Source organism: Anopheles arabiensis, chromosome 2 (genome assembly GCF_016920715.1).
Source record: "Anopheles arabiensis isolate DONGOLA chromosome 2, AaraD3, whole genome shotgun sequence".
NCBI lineage: Eukaryota > Metazoa > Arthropoda > Insecta > Diptera > Culicidae > Anopheles > Anopheles arabiensis.
Window position 1 is genome coordinate 7597645 of NC_053517.1, and position 20727 is coordinate 7618371.

The 20727-nt window shown below is 45.4% G+C and overlaps 1 long non-coding RNA gene across 1 annotated transcript; it reads right to left on the reverse strand.

The window, feature by feature from the left end:
- Positions 1–10813: 10813 nt before the first annotated feature.
- On the reverse strand, positions 10814–16716 carry LOC120896992. The gene is made up of 2 exons (XR_005738483.1): positions 15166–16716; positions 10814–12457 (listed from the first exon to the last, which is right to left on the reverse strand). It is a non-coding gene; the product is annotated as an uncharacterized LOC120896992 (long non-coding RNA).
- Between the last annotated feature and the right edge of the window lie 4011 nt (positions 16717–20727).

Sequence of the window (20727 nt, forward strand, 5' to 3'; positions counted from 1 at the left end):
CTGCTCGGAGGCACACTCGGCCGACCTGTGTACCTACGGTTGGCCGTTTGACCACAGATCATATGTACCAAGTTTACCGCGGAAAAATATTTTCCTACTCACCGACCGAGTAATATGTACACGCGGAAAGCGTGTTGCCTTTTTTTTGTATGCACTCACACAAGACGCCCCTACCCTGTACCGTCTCGTCGCCGCCACTCTCAGTCGTGTGAGTATGCGTATCGTTTAAATATGATTAAAATGTTATTATAATGCGAACGGAATTGTTGTCCAATAACAAATATTGATAGAAACATAGAGCACAGCTGGGGCTGGAGGGATGGTGGAGCGAGACCGATCTGAATAGCGGACAGTGAAAATGATGATAAAAATGGAACAAAACGTTCCCCGAACGTGCCATTTTGATCCGTGTCTGGTACACATCGGCTTTTGCTGTGATTTTGTCCATATTTTTTTCTCTCTCCTTCTAGCCTGCATTGTGAATTATTTCAGAAGCTGTACAAAGTACACAATTAGTACAATGAGAGAGAATTGGTAGAGGATTTATGTACGCGCGTGTGTGTTTTTGTGCGATGGTCGTTATTTTTAATGTCAATTCGTAACCACGGTTAGTTTGCCCTGCGACCGATAAAACAAACTTCAAATGCCTTTTTTTCGTTCGCTCGATGGTCGCAAAGTTAAATAAATGCAGTGCAAACCCGTGGGGAGATTGTGTAAAGCATTAGTTGATGCTGATGAATGGATCGATGGATGGCTAGTGGACAAATAAAGAAGCCTTTGTAATAGATATGTTATTCGGTAATATTTTCCCTTGACAACGCTAAATTAGGCAGGGTTAATTAACTTACTTGCAACCGAATTTAGGCAAATAGTATGGCTATGAAGTAGTTATAACGAAGTGAAAAAGAAGACTATAATGAACACACTTCAAATTTTTCGCAAAAGCTTTTGAGTTCGCCTGTTAATACATAATACATACAAACTCCTCTTGTTACTTTCTATTGTATTTTTCATGATTTTTCATTTTTTTAATATTAGCTGATCCTTTCTATTCCATTCACCCTTACGTTGACCAACCTAACATAAAATTGTCCTGTACAATCCAGCAATCCACCAACATCAATATTCAAAACGTCCTGCTACACAATCCCAATCCACCAAAAAACAAACACAAGCCGATAAAACATTTAACAAGCAAACACCATCCAGAGGGCGCTGCGGGCACAGCTTTGGCTAATGGGTGCGTAACGCGTTTTTATCCCGCTCGCATGGCCAATCGCTTGTGTTGAAACAATAAGTCGTCCAATAATTGTCGTCATTAAAAATGTAGCTAACCAATATCGCAGGCTCGATTTTTAATGCACTACCCATGCGGGATGCATTTTTGAAGCGCATTTTTACACCACACATCACGGGGAAACGGGGAGAGACTGTGTGAGTTGCGGTGCGATTGTAAAACTGTCCAGCAGCTGGTAGCTGTGTATTGTGCTACCCCAAAATATTGTGCAAATGTGTAGCAATATATGCTCATAAAATGTGCATGCATAGCTTTTTGCGTTACCACTACATATTTGTAGTGGTTGGGTGGCTGTACCAGCCAATCAAAAAGTTAATGGACCATATATTGTCGACACAACGGGTATCCAAACAGCTGGCCATTGTTTATTCAGGAGAGCTACTTTGAAAGAGCGTAATCCATTTGGGTGCGAATGGGGCTGGTGATGGCTGTAGGATGGATGCATTTGATTGCATTGCATTGGCTATATTTCTCAGCAGGTTTTCCGTTTTGCATTGGTGGAATGAATGAGTTGAATCGTAGAAGCGTTTAGGGTTTGCTTAATGATTAAAATAGTCCATTCTTTTGTAACTATAAAAAAACAATCAACAATTCAATGTTTTAATTTCTAATAAATATGACAAAGTAAAAGAAAGTGCTTGGTACCTGATTTAATAGTGTATTTTATCAGCCATTACCTAATCAAAGCATCAAATATCAACACAAACACACAGTCAAACGCACCCATAGCAAGTAATGGTTACATTTGCCCAGGAAAGATCCATTTCTCACAACCGATCATTAAAAAAGGATATTCTGCTATCTCCACCGGCCTATAATCTATCGCCAAACGGCTTACGGCAGTGACAAAACCGAAAGGCACTTGCACCGGCAGCGGAAATCATGCCGCACTGGACACTGTGAAGCCAGTTGGAGTTGTTTGAGGATAAATATCATTAATCGGATCATTGACGGTCCGCTCTCTCGCTCCCGCTCGCGGGTCCGTCCGGCCCCATGCCGTCTTTTCCGATCTCGCAGACTATACCGAAAACGACAGGGCAGTAAACAATGGTGGCATTATTTTTTGATTCGACAACAAATACGAAAGCCTCACAGTGGGTAGAGGTCGGTCCGGCTGATCGATTTTTCCCCCGTTCGCCCTCGTTCCCAGGAAAATCCGGCGCTTTGTGGACGGTAAAAATATTTGCCTACGAATTAGCCGCACCAAGGTTCGAGGATTTCTCGGTTTGCCGATTGTTTTATTTGGATGTACCTCGGGCCGGTGTTGTGATTTGGTGTGTTTATGTTTGGTGTGTGTCCGATTTGGGATTGGGGTTTGTGCAAGGTTGTGGGCAGCTGTTGTGTTAGTTTTGGGCATAAAACTCGATGGGTATTTGAAGCTTTGTGCAAGGCTTCTAATTAAATAATTTTGCTAAATATTGACGACCCATGAAGCAAGGCAATTGTGCAGCATTGGCCGCCAATCGCTGCTTAAGTCTTTAATACACGCCAAAAATACAAAATTAAAAAGGAATCGAATTGGGGAAAGAAAATCACAAACAAAAGGACGCGCAATCTTCCGCCGGACTGGAAAGCTGCAAACGAGACCCAAAAACTGTGCCCAGATTTGTTCGATCTACCAGCAAAACCGAGCAGTGTTCGAGTGTATGGGTGAGTTTGCCTGTAAGCCCTAGCATGCGCTCTCCAAGCCAGATTCTGCCCTCCGCCACTTGTGCCCCCGTACTTCCGGAAGCCGGGATCCGCCAACCTTCAATATCTGTTTATCTTCCTCTTTTCCTTTTTGCGCTCCTGTCGTTATCAAAATCACTCATCAAATATTTGACGATGACTCTATATATTATTAAGTTGTGTAATAAGACGAGTGTTTAGATTTCGATTTTTTCTCTCCGTGTATGCTCGCTGTAAGCTCCTCCAAGCGCTTCCTCTCGAAAGCAGAAAAAAGCAACGGAAAGAGAGTGCTTTTGCAGTACGACGCTACGCAGGATTCGGCATTCAAGTGTGGAAAACGGAGCAGGGTGGGTCCTGTTGCAAGTGGAGCGCTGGGCGGTACGGTCTGCGATGATGGCGGCCGATATGCCGTCGTTCGTCGAATCGTGCAACTGCTGTGGCCTGCGCACAGCAACGCTCGCCTCCGGGGGTTTTCGCTGGTGTGGGTTAGCACGGGAGAGTCGGGCAAAGATGGCGAGCAGCGAGAGCAGCTCAAAGCCATTCTCAAAATCGTTAACTTAAACAGCACGCCAACGCATTCGCGTTGATGCAGCAGCAGGGAAGTCCCGATGGAGTGAACGAAAGCTAATGCTATATTTAATCTCAGCAGAGCGTTATGGAGTAGCATGAAAAGTGTAGCATAAAATAATCCTGCAGTTCTGATGATATTATGAAACATTTCATCGTAAAATTTGTTTGAAAAAAGTTATTAAATATGTCTTACGGTGAATCGTAGTATTTGGTATTTTCATAATAAATACAACCCTTACTGCATCTCTTTAACCATCATCATCATCATCATCATCATCATGTAGACCGTCTCGCATTGGTGAGCAACTGCGACGGCCCACTGGCACAGCGTGAGAACGTCTGAGAGAGTGATAATGTTTACTTGAGAAAATATTTGCCAGAAAATGGTATGTCTATAGGGTGACTGTAAATAATTTGCCATTCGCGGAAACGATAGGATGATGTGCCGGTTCGGAATTAATACCCAACAAGTTTCAATCGTTTTTCTTTGTTTGGTAGGTTGGCCTGCATAATAGCATGACTCAATATTTAAACATCAACTTCAGGGAAAATTGGAAGTACAAAAGGTCAGTCAATTAATGTGTGAGACACTGGAAAACTAACAAGACAATAATTAATAACACCTGGTCAGGTTAGCGCAAACGAGGTACTAATGGAATGGTTCTAACCTTTACGTGCTCTTTACTAAAACTGGTTCAAACATGAACAGGTGTATTGATCAATCAAGCGCACTTGCCATTAGTCTGTTTTCGTTTGACCTCACAATGCTCGTAATGCCTGCAATCGCGAGCAGCATATGCTCTAACATGACCCAACACGGAACGGAAGGGTACGGCGGCTTGTTCGCCCTCTAAGGCGATTTAAATTCATCGGCCTCCAATCTAATCAACAAATCATCAGATTATAAATCACCGTTAAATGTGGGCATGTGGGTAGTACACGCGCGCGCACACTGATGGACAACCCGACAGATAGACGGACAGACGGCGTTTTTCTCCGGCGACTTTCGAACGCAAAGCAAGCGGTGCGCAGCAATTTGTCGCAGTTTATTTTCGGCCTTAGCACCAATTGCACTGCAACATTTGTCCTTTTCGCCCTTGTTCGCCGGCACCCTTCGGGATTTTCACCCGGGCAGTGCAATTGGCAGGCGAAGGAAAACAACACACACACACCAACCAACCAACCAACAGCAAACTTCCTCTTCCCCCGCATTCGGGCGCAAGAGCGTATGGATAAACAGTTACAGATTGGTGCCAGGGGTTTTCCTCAATCGGTTTGACATCGGGCCAGGAAAACCCCTGGCACCCGAGTAAACCTTGCCCTGTCACGCATCGAGCACCAAATGGCAGGACGGATTCTAAAGGGAAGTGTGAGTGTTTTTCCCCCGCTCGGTGCGCTTGTAATCGCGACAAATCCTTCGCCAAGAACTTGAAAATAACGAGCAACAACATCGATTTGCTTTGCATTTTGGGTAGGGGTTTTCCGGGATTTCGGGATGGTTGCAGCGAAGCTTAAAGACAACGGCAAGACGGTGTGCAAGCGCTGACAGTCGTCGGTTGCGTTGAGCTGGCAGGGAGAAAGAGGGATGAGAAATGATTGTACAAAGGCGGAACGAGGGCCGGAGACCGGAGGGTGTAGCAGTGTAGCATAAACAAACAAATGCCACAACAACAATTACACTCATTGTATTCTATTTAAATTAATCCACCCTCTACGCGGTGGAAAAGGGGCCGCTGTCTCGGGGGCAAAGGCAGCATTTGGTGTTTTCATTTTTGTCGTTCGGCGTTTGATCAGCTTTTCAGTGCCGGATAACGTAGGCGAACTTGCAATTACCGCGTCAAAATAGATGCAGATGGCAGAGTTTAACCAGAGTTGATCTGCTTTATCTATGACTGAAAAATTAAGCTAGGGAAACTCTAGAGCGACGAGTTTTTGATAACTTTTATTATTATTCATTCAGTTATTTCATGGAATATAGAGAAGCAATCAAAAGTTATTTTTATGTATTATTGCACTCCTTCGCATGTTTGATATGCTCCCAAAACGAATGTTCGTTCAAGCGCCTCGGCGATAAAACGCTCTCTCAATATGCTTTCCACTCTTATCTTGCACTCCCATCAGGGCAGCGTAGGGCACCATCGCAAAGCCCCCGACCGAATACAGCAGCACCAGCAGCATTTGTCTTCATTTCGTGCGATCAGTCCAGCTTAACGACATGCCACCGACACGCCATGGCGGTCACGAAATCCGGTCATCTTTCGCACAGCGTGTACGCAGAAAAACTGGTGAAAATCGTAGGAAAGCTCTCCAAACGAGATAAAGGATGTCGCAGCATGCGCAATCTAGCCCACCCCGGCCAACTGGCCCGGCCTCGTACGCGCGTGGCACTCCTGCAGTAGCAATAAAATAATAATGACAGTTATCCAGCTTTAGCGCTCCGGGGTTTTCCCCGCCCTTCAAGGTTCTGCCTCCGAAAAAACATCCCTCGTCGTCCGCCTGCCTTATCCGTAGTGCACAACGCAGCGAAACCCAAGTGGAAGGATTTGATTGTTGCATGAATTATTTGAGCAATCCATCCTGAGCGCCGCACCGGAGGGTTGTTTTAAACTCACGCAATTTAAGCCTCCGTCGCCTTCAGGCTGTAGTGGGCATGAGGTTTTTTTTGTTGTTCTGTTGTTGTTCCCCGATTTATTCCTTCAGTCGATTCCGTTCCGTACGGCCGTAGACGACATCAACAACCTGTGCAATGGTTGGTACACGCAACGCGCCAACAATATTGCCCATTTGCCGAACGCGGCCACGCAAGTGGCGGGGACCGGTGCGCTGGGTCGGAATCATAAGCGGATGGGCGACTGCAACGCACGTTCCGTGCAGTGCAGAGCCCGAAGCCTTGAGGGTCTTGCCCCGACCGCGGCGGCCCACGCAGCGCGCCGAGGGTTGGAAGAAAAACTTTTTCAAACTGCTAGAGAACTCAAATATTTGTTCAATTGACTATTTATAAACTAGAGCACCTGTTCAAATTTTTCGCTCGCCGTATGGACTCGAGATGGCTCGAGCCTGAGCTGCCCTGGGTGTGTACGTCCAACCGTTCGCTGTTGGCTGGTGTGCGGGTGTGCAGGTTTTGTTGCCTCGTTTTCGCCTCGCGCAAGGTTGGGGATCTGCGTCCTATAGCGTAGTGAAGCTGCTGCTGTTTTACGCGTGCAGTATCAGCTATCTGCCGCGGGCCAGAAGTGCTTTCCCGCGAAAAAGGCTCTTTTTTTACAGAAAAAAAAAAATCCCGAGCTCGTTCCCAAAAATTCGTGGGTACTTCTATTTTTTACAACTTTTTTTTGGAAGCTACCCGTTGTCCAACGAGTTAAATGGGCTGCCCGTGTACGGCACGGTCGCCAGTGCAGCATGATGCAGCACGGCCATCCACTTGATGCGTGGTGTGCTATCGTACCATATTGTTTCGACAACTTACTCGAACAACTTTACCTACGCACGCCACTTCAGCGCCCAACTCCACGAGCCTTCGTGAACCGTTTATTTTGAGCCTCTACACTCACTCGGGAGGTTTTTTTATGTTTTGTTTTGTCTTTTTTTTTTTGTTAATGGTTATTCTGTGTGGGTGAAACATATTTCATAGTTTAGCATATTACACAGTTGTGCCGGTGAAACTTCCGGTCCTTCGGTTCTGCTTTTCCTGTGCCGCTGGTACGCTGAAGCGAATAACCAGATGGTCAAGCGCGCGCACAACCGTTGGCAGTCTGATTAACTTTTGCAGTGTACAGTGCACCCTCGCCTGATGATGATGATGATGATGATGGGGACGTGGAGAACATGCGAGCCCTTTTCGCTAACGCTTGTTTGTTATTAGTGTGTACGTGTGCATGGGACGGCCGCTGACGAGTGTCCGCGCGATGACGAAGATGACGACAAGTGAGTAGTACTTTATGTCAAACACTGATGTAGGGCTATTTGCGTAAAGGTTGGATGTGTATGTGTGTATGTGTCTGTTTTTTTTTGTTAAATTCAACTCTGTCCAGAGATTGTTCTCCATTTCCGGTTCTATCTAACAAACTGGCTCGGAACCATGTCCTTAGGCGGGCTGCGGGACTGTGTGGGTGGTAGCAGTGTTTGAAACGGTGCAATGCTGCTGCTGCTGCTGTTGCTGGTGATATCTTTATTTGCTCTAATTAAAGTGCATCCCGGACGGGGATTGATGCTCGGGGTGAGTGCCTGGTTGTGGGTGCTGTTTGCAGATGCTATCACTGTTTTTGATAAATGTGTCAGCGTCCAGCAGGTGCAGGCATGATGGAAATATGGTTGAAATGTGTCGTTCCGAGCTGTGATACAACAAATAACGTTACTGCGGAAGAAAACAGCTCAAAATTAAACTATTTTTATTATTTCATTTGGAAGGTATCATGCAGCATAGAATTGTGTAGTGAAGTTAAATGTTTAGTATAGTGGAATATAATATTAACAAGTCTGACGTTTGTGACAATAGAACACATTTACTTCGGTTGCGATGGATTTCAAGCATACTGTTTTTGCCTATGTAGAACTGCGTTTTGTTATATGTAAGACTTAGATGTTGAACATCGCATGTTAGCGTACAGCCGAACGATATTGTTGCAATTGAGATATCCCGATGTTTAATGTATGCATTTTTGGAAGAAAAAGCCTACATTGGAGTTCATTTGCTCAAGCAAAATTGATTCGAAATCAGAATAGAATAATCCAGAGCACCTATTTACGTTTTCAAGGAATTCTTTCGATACATTGCCCAAAATTGGCATGCCTTTCGATGTGATTTAGCTGCAAGGTTTGCTTAACTTCATCCAGATAATGTGTTCTATTCATTTCCATAGGAATCATTCGAGATGTGTGAGAAACGTTTTTTTGGGGTGATCTATAAGTTTGACATGTTTAACACATAGTATTTCAATAATATTTTTCCAATCGGAGATGAACTTCATGATGCATAGCTCGCTTAGCTGTTGTGTCAACCGAACATTATTACAAAGTAAGTCAAAGACAAAGTAGGAGATAACTGTTTGAGGAAGTTTAAGTTGTGCTGCGCTACCTTTCATCATCATTGGTAAAAGACTTAATTCAATCGTCTCTAAGTCTTTAATTTCTTCTGATGATTCGACCTAAAGAGTTCTGCACTTTACAACGGGGTAACGTTTCGAAAGTAACGAATGGTTTACATTTTGGTGATGAAAAGAATCTTTCCCTTTTGCTATCATCAGCAAAAAGATTAAAGAGTAGAAAAAAACAACCGTTTTCAAATTGCCGATTAAACATTGAAAATTACCCAAACTATGCATATCCATTACCTCCGCCACGTGTGACAAACATCATCCAGTAGCCGTTCGATTGTTGATCCTTTTAAAATGCTCAACACGGATTAACTCAACATCCAGGCGCCCACTTTAAAGCGCACAGTATCATGTGATCAAGCTGGAAAGCCTTTTTCCTGCTGCCAACAGCGCACAACAACAGCACAATCCTTGCCTTTGCATCCTGTCTCGCAGGCAGCTGTTGGGCGAGCGCAACGTGCGCGTCACAGTACCACCTCACAGCGCCGCGCATGTAGCAACGATTAATTTACACCTTCCCTTGGTTTGGCCACTGTTCGCTGGCAATCGTCCATGAAATAGAACACATTGCACATTTGCAGCTTATTATTGTGGCACCTCCGCTGTGCCCCTGTGCCGAGCCGTAGTTGGAAGAATTAGCAGCAAACAGGTCGCATGCAGGCGGCGGCTGTGAGAAAGCCCACCGATTTATTCATTGTGACAGGATTATTGCTATTTAGTGGCGCGGTGTGGATGAAGGAACGCTTTCCTTTCTCTTCGCTCCAAGGGCAACCGAAATCGATGCATACAGCATAGACTGGGGAGAGCGAAAACGATCGTTCACAATGGCTGAGGGTCATCAAAGCCGATTGTGCATCCGTAACAACACCGCACTGTGTCGTGCGAGTTTGTAAAACAGATCCACCGTTGTTCCCGATTTGTTCCTCGCAATCTAAAAACGGTACAAACACCCTCTTCCCAGGGGCCGCTATTGCGGAACGACCCTTGTGCCGATGCCCTTGTGTACGTCACATCAAGCAAACGGGGATCGAAAAAAGAAGGGGGAAATCGACAGCCACAACACACCCACCCCATTAGTCCTGGTATTTGGCACGATAAAAATCATGAACATATGATATAAATAAACTATCAAGCGGTACATACATTCGCTCAGCCCTCCTCATACACCACGGATCAGTTTGATCCCTTATCCCGCAACCCCGCTTATCGGCCGCTTGCGCACACCAGCCCTACAGGGACACCCCTGTCGGAGGTTTGGGAAGAATTTCCCTGCCTCGGCCGGCAGGAAACGCTTGGTGATAATCGTTCCGGTCCGCGGACCTGGTCCGATACAATCTGTGTGTTGGGTTTTGATTTAATGTATTAATTATTTGCTGTAAACGGTTCGGTTCACTCCCCCTCGCTCTAGCCAGCAAACATCTAGTTGTTGTTGTTGTTGTTGGTTAGTTTAGGACGAAGGAGAGATGCGTCTGCCGCAGGACAACCCCTTGCGCTAGAGCAGAATCGCCGAATCGAGCGCGAGCGCTACAGAATGGGGTGATTTTAATTTGATTTTATTATTGCATCCAAATCCACTGGCACATACGGTGTTGATACAGTTCCCGGGACGCTCTCGGTAGAGAGGGGGTGGTGCTTGGTGCTGAGCCTCGGGCGTCACACGCAGGGTAAGGTCTTTCTCTTTGCCCGCACATTGAATGCGTTGATTGATCTTGGCTGGCTTTTGCGTTTTTCTATTTTTATGGTGCCTTTCGTCGGGTTTTAGATCGTTAATTGAGTGTCGCGAACGAAGGGCTCGAGCGCGCGCAAGTGACGAGGTTATTTTGGGTTCTTTTATTATTATGTTTCAGTTTGACGAACGTTTGGGGGAGTGGGGTGGGCAATTGTTTGCGGCGCAGTTCAGGACACGATGATTCGCCTGGATGAGCAGTGTTGCGTGCAGAAGCGGGCTGGATGGTAGTAGGGAAGGGCCTTGGAATTAGCACGCTTATTCGGTTATCTCTGGTGATGGCCGTGATGATAGCATTGTGGCTTCCATGAATGAGGTGTGATAAATCAGTTTGGCACGGCGCAACTACTGTGTGTGATGGTTTATGAGATGTTTTCTTCAAAACAAGGTGCGTTGGAATCTTGGAATGAAAGTGCGATACATTCTCAAATCAATTAATTTGAATAATTATTATGCTTAGTAATTTGTCATTAGCGTCAGTTGCTTCATATTTTTATTTGTTGCGTAGTACGTGTTGTTTAAAATAATATTGAAATGTGTAAAACAATTCTTTTTACAAACAAAACAGAGGATGCAATGTCGTACAACGTGTTTTGTTTGATTTTGTATTCTATTTAAATCCACACATCGCTAAGTTCATCATGCAATCAAGCAATTTACTGTGCTGCTCCCACCATCCAATTCTTTCTCGCACCCAAATCCTAAGCTCCACCTGCCAAACGATTACACCCGGAACTAATCATATGCTAGCAGACGAGCAAACCCCGGGTAGTCCTTCGTTTTCATCTCCACCTTGCGCCTGAGCGCAATCGATGCTGACTTTTCTGTTTCACCTGCGTTCCTGCGAAAATTGCATGTCGAGCGCACGAACGTGTATATTGATTGAATTTGCTTCCCATGTACAAACAGTCGTACCGCGTTCATCCTTCTCATCACACTCATCGGAGCAGCAGCAGCATCGAGCAACATTGACAAATGTTCCGACTTCCCGAACGATGATGTGCAAATCACTACTCTTCGTCCTGCATGCCTGAGAGATTCGCATCGCAAATGAAGTACGGGGGACAACCAAAAAAAAAAAAACATTTCGATCAAGCGACAGCCGTGATAGGAGAAGAAAGGCATGCATGACACACGGGAACACGGGAATAAGAACAAAAAAACCATCCTGAAAATCATAAAATCGAAATGAGCCAACCCCGCTCCTGAAGAAGTAACGTGAGGAGTGACAACGGGAAAAGGTACGATTGGAAAAGCGCCAAAAGTTGGCGCTATCGTCAGTGCCATGTGCCTGAGTGTCTGTCTAACGCTCGAACGAAAGCTTGGAACGGAACCAATTTGCATGATGAAACAAGCTTCACCGAGCGTGACCCAACGTGTGCGCGCATACACTCACACCCATTCTTGCTACGGGAGTGCCGTGCCTGTGTGCCGTCGATTGATGTCAATTTGACGTATTCAGTTTGACCCCATCCGGTGGGGCGCCAAGGCGCTCTCTTCTCGCTTGCTCGCCGGTTGCCGCTGTGTTTGCCAGCATAATCAGACTTTTCGAATGCTTGATTTATCAATATTTTCCAACGCTGATTGAATGGGTCTCCCCGACACCTTGAACGACCGGTCACTGCAGCAGCAGCACATACCCGGACCAGGAAAAAAAGAGAACCCATTCATTTCCGGCTCATCGTTTCCTGGGTGCAGGGTGCTGAGTGTACTAATTAAAATCGTGTTACTTCTTGGCCCTGTCTTGCTTTCCGCTCCGTTTCCTTATTTTGTTGTTACTTGACGAGCGGGCGCGGAGAAGGGATGGTGCTGCAACACGCTGCAGTTTGCGGGAGCGAACGGAAGGACAAAAGTGGAGGGAAAACTAAGGGGCCTGGTCCGACATTATCGAGCCCATTTGGCTGGTGCAAGGTAAACAGAGGGAAACTTTCATTTATGACATTCTGCACACAATCGCCCCACACGTCGTGCCTTGCTGCCAGGCCAGCCGGGGCTTGGAAACAAAGGAGGCTCAGTGCCGCTAGGGCTGGCTGTGTACACGCCCGTCCAACGAGGGCGCCAGCGGACAATCGAAGGATTGAAAAGTGCCCGGATGGAAAGTCCACGCTGGAAGAAAACACGCATAAACGATAATTACTTGGGTGTTTGGTGTTGGCGAGGTTGGCACTGTTTGGCCAGGCGGGTCGAAGGGCCGGATCGTGCCGGCGAGCAATCGGGGTCGATCCGGTCGTCATCGATGCATCGTGCATTGTTGCCAAGCGTGTGTGTGTCAACCGAGCTGGACGTTAATACCAAGGCGCAGGCGGTAATGGTGTTGCATTGGGCCAGCAAATCCTTGAGGCAAGAGTGATGGCCATAAGGCGGCGGACGGTGCCTGGATGCATCGTAAGCTTTTTCATGTAACGAGTGAACGATCGCCTGCCGGCCTTTTTGTTGCAGGCCAGCGCTTTTAAATGGCGACGGGTAATGATGGTTGTTTACCTTTCACACATCCATGGGGAACCAACAATGGAAAGGCATTTCGTCACGACAGCCGTACCCGTCAGCCCCCTCCACCTCCCAGAGAAATGGGGAACAAAGCCTGGGCTCGGCTGTGTGCTTGTTTTAAAATTACTGATTAATTTCCTATTGGCCTGTTCTGTGTTGCTATTTGGTTGCTTCACGATGTGTGGTGATAGTATGATTTAACGAGTGCAGGTGGTTTGCTGCAAAGCGAGAGGTTTATGAAGCAAAGCACGGAAAGCAATATTGTAAAGCTAATATTACACATTTTCATGTTACTTCACGTCACGTGATGAACTTACAGTTGAAACAAAGGAGACTAGGTTAAGGCCTGTCACCCGGGTTAACATTCAGATATCCTTCAATTATAAAGATTGAAATTACGTAACAAATTAACTTCAAATCAACTATGCCAGAAGGTGATTAAGACAATTCAAACTTTTGTCTTACTGTGTCCAAAAAAGACTGAAGTCTAAATTGAATAACGAACCACACCGTAGCCGATAATTTGATTATCTCCGCTCATCAGATCTGCTGTGATACTGAAATTGGATTAATTGTATATTTTTTTGTTCCTGTTCTATTTTCCGGGTGATCAATTCCTTTTTCTTTGCGGGAAAGTCAACCGTTCCAAAAAAGTACGCTCACAAAGCTCGGCACAAAACGGAATAAAAGAGTGGATAGATTTTTTCGTCACACTTTTTCTACGGCAGGACGAAGAACTTTCCGCAAAGTACGACACTGGAAAATGACAATCAAATTACAAAGCTATTTGACCTTTCTTGCTTTAATTGATATTAATTGGAAGAAAACGAGTGAAACACAGTTCATTTAATTCTTTAATTGTTTCTTCAATTCGAGGTAGAAATACTTCTTGCCGATTCCATTACCATCATTACTAAAAGCACAAAAGTAATCTTTCCAAATAAAGCATAATTCTAAGATGATAATAAACTTCTTTGCAATGTTAGTTTTAAATATTTAGTTGTAAAGTTCTACATAAAATGCACTATCTACTACCGGACACGTTCTATTCTTTAACCAAACACAAGCAAACATGTCCACACGTGCTCCTTTTAACACACACTCCAACATAGGCCTACCGCACCAAACACCCGGAAATAGTTATCGCTTATGTAAGCACACATCCGGCTGCACCGATAAAATGGGACACCAAAATATGACCAACTTTCAAACACATCCCCCTCAGAACCGCTCCATAACCTCTGCTCTCTGTTGAGATACACCTGAAGGAAAACAAACAGCCTCTAAGCAGCATAGATCTGTCCCACATTCGGGTGAAGTGAGGACGAAGAACCGTGCGGCGTGGCACAAAAGGTGGAAGCACCACCAAGGTCCATTGCTGCAGATCGAGTCCTTTGCCGAGGATGACTGAGACCGTGCTGGGTTAGCTAGAACCGAGATCGACTACGAAAGTCATTTTATAAAGATTTCGTTTATCACCTTTCAGTTTATTTGGAAATTTTTGTTTATCAAGCTAATATTTGTGTTGAAAATTTCGCCCCGTACGGCCTGGCGGAGTCGGACTCGACAGTTTTCTGCAGGCGGTTGAACTGCTGCGTTGACTTGTGCAGCTTTCTTTTGGCAGGACTACGGTGGGTGACGGAGGAGCGGAGAATTCGCATTGGGTATTCTGTTCAACCGCACCGCAGACAGAGTACTGTGACCAGCGGAGTCAGTTCAAGCGGAGGCTAGCAGTGGATGGGTGGGACAATTCTTCGTTCAAACAAACGGAGGTTCTACACTCTACCTACACGACAGTGTGAGTGAAGTTGGTCGTTTGATGCGTGTTAAAGAGCACTAGAAACTGGTAGGTTCTATGCATTATGCGTTGTGCGAATATAGAAACGCTTAAAACTTCAACTAAATAATTCTTAAAAAGTACAATATCTTGAATGAATATCTAATTGAAAACATCTTGTTGGAGAGATTCATTTGAAAAATGTCTCATTTTTATAAAAATCTGCAGCAATAAATCACAAAACTGCAAAAGAATGCCAATCTACTGTTCCGAAAAAAAACACACACACAAATGAAGGATTAGTCGGTCTGAAAGCCGCCCAAACGATTGCATCAATCCTTCCAACCGAGTTCTACGGCACTGCAGAAGCCAGTCGGCAAGGATCAACTGACACTGGCAAGCCGATACATTGAGTAGATAAAAAATGCATTTTCCAGCGTGTTCTCAAACAAAAGTTTTTTGTTGTTGTTATTCCTTCACTTCCCATTGCCCTGGCCAAACACACTCGCCGTGTTACGGTGAAACTAAGTCTGTAGCACTGGCAGATAACCTGATTCTCGCTGGCACACAACACAGCTACTACCGACGATGACGACCTAGACGCTCCAGCTCCAAACAGTCGAGCCGGTCGGGTTGACTTGAGCTTGGACTCGGTAATCTAACAGCGAAACTTGTACGACGTCCTCCGTGCAGCAATCAACTTCCAATGGCACAACTTCGTACGATTTCAGTACGATCTAGAGCAAATAGAGCGAGAGATATGAAGCAGCAGCAGCAGCAGCAGCAACAGCAACAACTACGAACGGTATTTGTCGATAAACAACATTTTCTGTTTGATTTAGAATCGATTTTTGTTTGATTTCTTCATAAAGTTGGTGCTGCTGCTGCCGTTTTGTTTGGCCATACGCTTTGTTACGCCTGACGAAGGACGCGTACCGGGGCGCGATATGACGATGACGCCTTCGCCGTGACTTCAGGGACCATGACATTGGCATTGAATCTAGCCGATCTAGGGGAGGTCCAATGAGGGTGGCAAGAATGGGCAGTCAGTGAGGGTCTCGAACGGGTTGCACTTATCGCAACATGAGCGTGCCGAAATGCAACGACATCAACAAGCGGCCAATAATGAGTGTCGTCTTTGCCGAGACCCTGCCGTGTCCAGCGAGCGACACTACCGGAAGGAACGGTCCGTTTGCTGTTGTGTTCTGTTGACCCAAGGGTGGTATTTATCAAACGAAAGTGATAATCTTTGCCCGTGAGGCACTGGGGTAAACGTCCGTTTTGTCGTTTTGTGGGAAACCTATCAAACATTCATGCGATACCAGCCATGCCAGGGCACGGATTGGCACCTATTGAATTAGGTGTGTTGCGGTTCATTGAAGGAGATTAGTTTGCTTAACGATACGAACAATATGAAAAAGGAATGATTCTGCGTCTGAATGATTAGCACCAACCTGAAATCCGCTTTTCTGAAAGTGACCCATCATCTTCGGCACTCCCACGGCAACGGCATGATGCATACAGATTGCATTTCCGTTACGTTTGCAGCAGCCCGGTACCAAGCCCCGAAAACAATACAATCTCGAGAGTGTCACTTACAGTTTACTCATCACACATCTTCGCTGACCATCTTGACTTCTTAATGTTCGTCGAGTACTTCCTCCGACTTGGGGCGTACTCGGAGTGTTTTCTGCTCCATTGCAGTCACCGCGAGTCACCACCGAAATGAAATCATTCACATGCCTCACCAACAGTCGCCGACTCCATGTTTCGTGCTCGGTTCCCAAAGTGCTCCCTACCTTAAAACTTGTTTTGTCCACTCGATCAACCGGTCCAGACATTCTTCCTGTATTGTGAACGCGGTCTGTGTCTTACATCGCGTGACAATGTCTTCTAACTATGTCTGGCTACTGGTTTCAAGAACTAGGATTTTTATGAATGAAATTGCATTCGTCACGATCGTTAGCGATCCAGCACAACGTGAGCTCTCCATTGCGCACTGACTACACGCATCCAGCCTCTAGGGAGGTAAAACCAACACTCTAGGCATTCGTTTCAGCTTTACAAGTAGTTCGGCACTACTTGACCAGCCGGAACAACAACGCACGCTGTCTTGGGAAGAAAGTTGACAGTTTCATCTCTATTTTCTCGGTTCGTCCGGTTTTCGGGGTGCAGTCTTGTACAGCTCCCCTTCCCGCGACGACTCATCAATCGGTTGCTATGTCAGAGGTGGATTGTGAAATGACTCCGACAGGAGATACGAACATTCTTCCTTGTTCTTTGGAAGAGTCAAGAGCTCTGTGTGTCTTCTTGCTGGCCAGCAAAATCCATTCATACAGGATGGTTGTTGAACGCGAACGATCGTTTAGCACGTACTCGGTCTTTATGAGTGGGAAATATTAATGCAAATGTTTTTGGGTGTAGCCATTGCCAGCACGAACGAGACTGTAGTTCTAGAATGGAATGGATGAATACATTCTTATTGTACCATTGTTGGGGAATATTTTGTCTGGAATTTTTGCAACCTTTATTTACGAGCCATCTTGTTAACAAAAGGTTCAAAAATACAGAAAAATGCACTCCAAAAATGCATAACATTACATGTACAGATACATCTGAACATGATTTGCATCAAGAATTGTGTATTAGAACACAACAGCTCGATGGTTGTTTGAAGCTACCCTGTCGTGCTGATCACATGTATTTTATGCATGCTTTTATTTTATTAGCACCCCATGATGAAGATTATTTATCCGGATTCGGCAATTCATCAACGTCTGTTTGAGAACATATTATATTGATTGCGACTATAAAATAACCTTTTCGGCATCGTATCAGCCATGTGTACCTACTCCGTCATAAAAGGAGGTTCTCTCTATATCCATCATAGTCCAATGGCCATTTTGGCAATAAAAGCCATTTGTCCTGAAATACGTTCAATAATTTAGGTCACCATCACCCGGTGTCATTCGTACGCTTCGCCATTCCACACTGACGATCCGTTCGCGGTCGTGCTCTGCACTGGCCATAAAATTGCTATCCGGATATCGTTTCGCCCTCCCTCTTGCCCCTCTTCTGTTTCGCTTTTTATCGTCCCACCAAAACCGACCGCAAACAGCGCAGAGTTCCACGCTGGCAGCAGCTCCCGGGATATGTTAATGGGTTTATGATTATGCATAAAATCAGTGACTTCGATTATCTGGCTCCTGCGGCCGGCAGACTTTCTACTGGTTGCAAAAACTCTCCGAGCCGGCCAGCGCCATCGAACACTTGCATACATTTATTTAAACGCTAACGAGCACCCATTAGCCCCCGGGATGAGCAAACCGGGCACGTCAGCATGCCCGCAAAACCGCTCGTCAGCTATCACGGGCTGTGAGCGGAGAAATTAACGAAAATTTCTTATCATTCGGCAAACACCTTCTACATTATTTCATGTGCATGTCATCATAAATTTTCCTGCACGGTGGCTTCCTGCCCCGTTGCGATACAAATTGCCATCGGTCTCAGGCCGGTTGCTCGGTCGGGCGGCGGGCGTCTCTGCGGATAAATGCCAACCATCATCGTAAAATATGTGAACGATGCGCTGTTTGTATGGCTGTGTGGCTGTGTATGTGCGAGACCAAGTTTTTCGTTTCGTTTTACCGGTATCAAAATGAAGGATGATGCTTGGAGCCTTTTTGAATAATGTTTCCCTCACATAAGCCAATGGCGAATGGCCCACTGGAACGGGAAGAAAATATCGATAGCCTTTGCATAATGCGGCTGCGGTATCGGCTGCGACGCTGCGGCCCTTTTGGACACAAACATACCCACACACACACTCTCTCACACACACCCATATATATATATATATATATGTGCTGGAAGATGTGTGTTTGGCTTTGGCAGCATTTTTCGTCCTCGTATGCTTCCGATGTGCTTTCTTTCCGATATACCGACTACCGGACCACTGCGGTAAAGTATGAATTTCAGCACACTGGCACAGAAAGTGTCCGTGTCCGTGCTTGTGTGTGTATGTGTGTCTGAGGCACATCGCAATGGGGGAGGTCAATGGGTTCCGGGCCGTTTCATATGTTTACTTTGGGGCGTACGTGTGTATGCCGTTAACATAAAACGTCAATTTCGTTTGACCGCGGTGGATCTATTTCATGTCGCATCAAACCATTATGGGCTGCTGTTTTGATAAAAGCGATTGACGGGACGATTTGTTTGGTTTCTGCCCGACGCTTCGCTGTTACCTTTATTGATGTTGTTATTTATGGGGCAGAGGTTTTTTTGTTGTTGTATAGAATGTATTGTCGAAGGTAGTAAATTAAGCTAAACGATGGCGCCAGAAAGCCTCAATATTGCTTATTAACTATAAATTAACTATAGATTTGTCCGAGGGTCCGTTTGGGAAATAAAATAGCTCTCTTCAACACATCGGCATTGTTATCTCACTTTGTAGAGCAGATTTTCCTCGTCCAGTTTATTTCCAGCTATGAATATAAATTGCATAAAACGTTTCTAAACTATCACGCATCACTCAGACACATGACAGGCGACACATAAACTCTAGGTGGGGACAGGCTAGCGTAAAGCTTTTCGACTGCCACAACCTCACGTCAACACGTGTCTGATACAGCCACGGCCTATCGATATCTTCCGACCGACCGACTCACACACACACTCACGACGAGCTCCCAAAAACCCTTCAGACGCGTGGCCGTCGGTCCAAGGCACGATATTTGTATAATCGTCCCTAGGATGCGCCACGCACTATCGCTCATCGTCGACTGATGATGGTTTGGAAAATGTTTCGCTTTTCGCGGTGCGTGATGATGGGCGAAGCGGTTGGATTAGCTCAAGATCTTTAGTGGCACACGCGGACATATTTTTGCTACATCAATGTGCGACACTTTACCGGATTGCTGTAGAGTGTTCTAATCTTTTGATGATTCCTGGTGAGTTTTAGTTCCTTGGCCCTCAGAAAGACATTCTGAAAGATATTTACTCAACCAGTCTCACAGTTTAAGGCAAGACTCGGTTCAAACTATCCATCGTAAAGCCTTAATAAATACAATGTTTTACTGGTAAAATTGCTCTCAAATGTTGAGTCAGAGCAAGTCTTGATAAAAGAACTTCAAATGAGGATACTCAAAGTAAAGAATATCGCGAAACAGTAATCCATTGGTATCTAATAATGCTCTTTTCTTGATATACGCCTCAAATCTTGAAAGTACCCATACACGAACATACGACGTCATAGCACACAGACTCAGGTAAGTATGGCTTTTCAAGTATATTTTACAAACATTAGTTAATGTTGTTTATTCTCAGCTAGTGCCAGAGTAGCTCCTAACGGCAATCGACTCCAAATCGTGCCTGAGCAGCTCCACTGTGTACAGTGATTTATTTTCCCAATCATAAATGTATTATCCTTTGTGTACGTTTTAATCAAAACACACCGTCCACACACTTGTCCATCTGCGCTTCTCCTACGACGCGGGACCATATCGGCCGTTTTGAATTTTTAATCCCCAGTTCCTGCCCTCTCAGCAGTAGTACACGAAACACCAAACACATTGTTTTGCTCCGCATTGAAGAAGCTCTTGATAGGACAGGTAATAAAAACAGAGCAAAAAAACAAAATCAAGAAGCATCAGCGAGAAACAATGGAAAATGGTGTCAGTCCGTGTAAGCGCTCGAGTGGCCCATTCTAGGTCGGTTCGGGTGAAGCATTTCCTCGTTAAATAATTGGGTTGCACTCCATGGGCGCTGTTTTCACCGGGCGGCGGCACCGTAGCCACTTCTGCTTCGTGTACAGGCCTTATCGATTGCAATTTAGCCGAGCGAGTTGACAATTGCGCTCTGCGGTCTGTCCGCCGTTACCGTCGCTCCCAGCAGTGCGTCTCATTTCCGTGTGCCAGCAGTTACACAATTACGGCCGAAGATGCACTTCAGCGCATATGGCGCATTGTACGCGAAATCGATGCACCGATGGGTACAAGCGGGTAAAGTACTTTACCGTGTTTTTTTCTGATACGCACCATCGCCAGTCGTTTCGGGGGTTCTTTCTTTATCTGAATTGATAAAATGCCCTAATGTATTGAAATGCGTTAAACACACA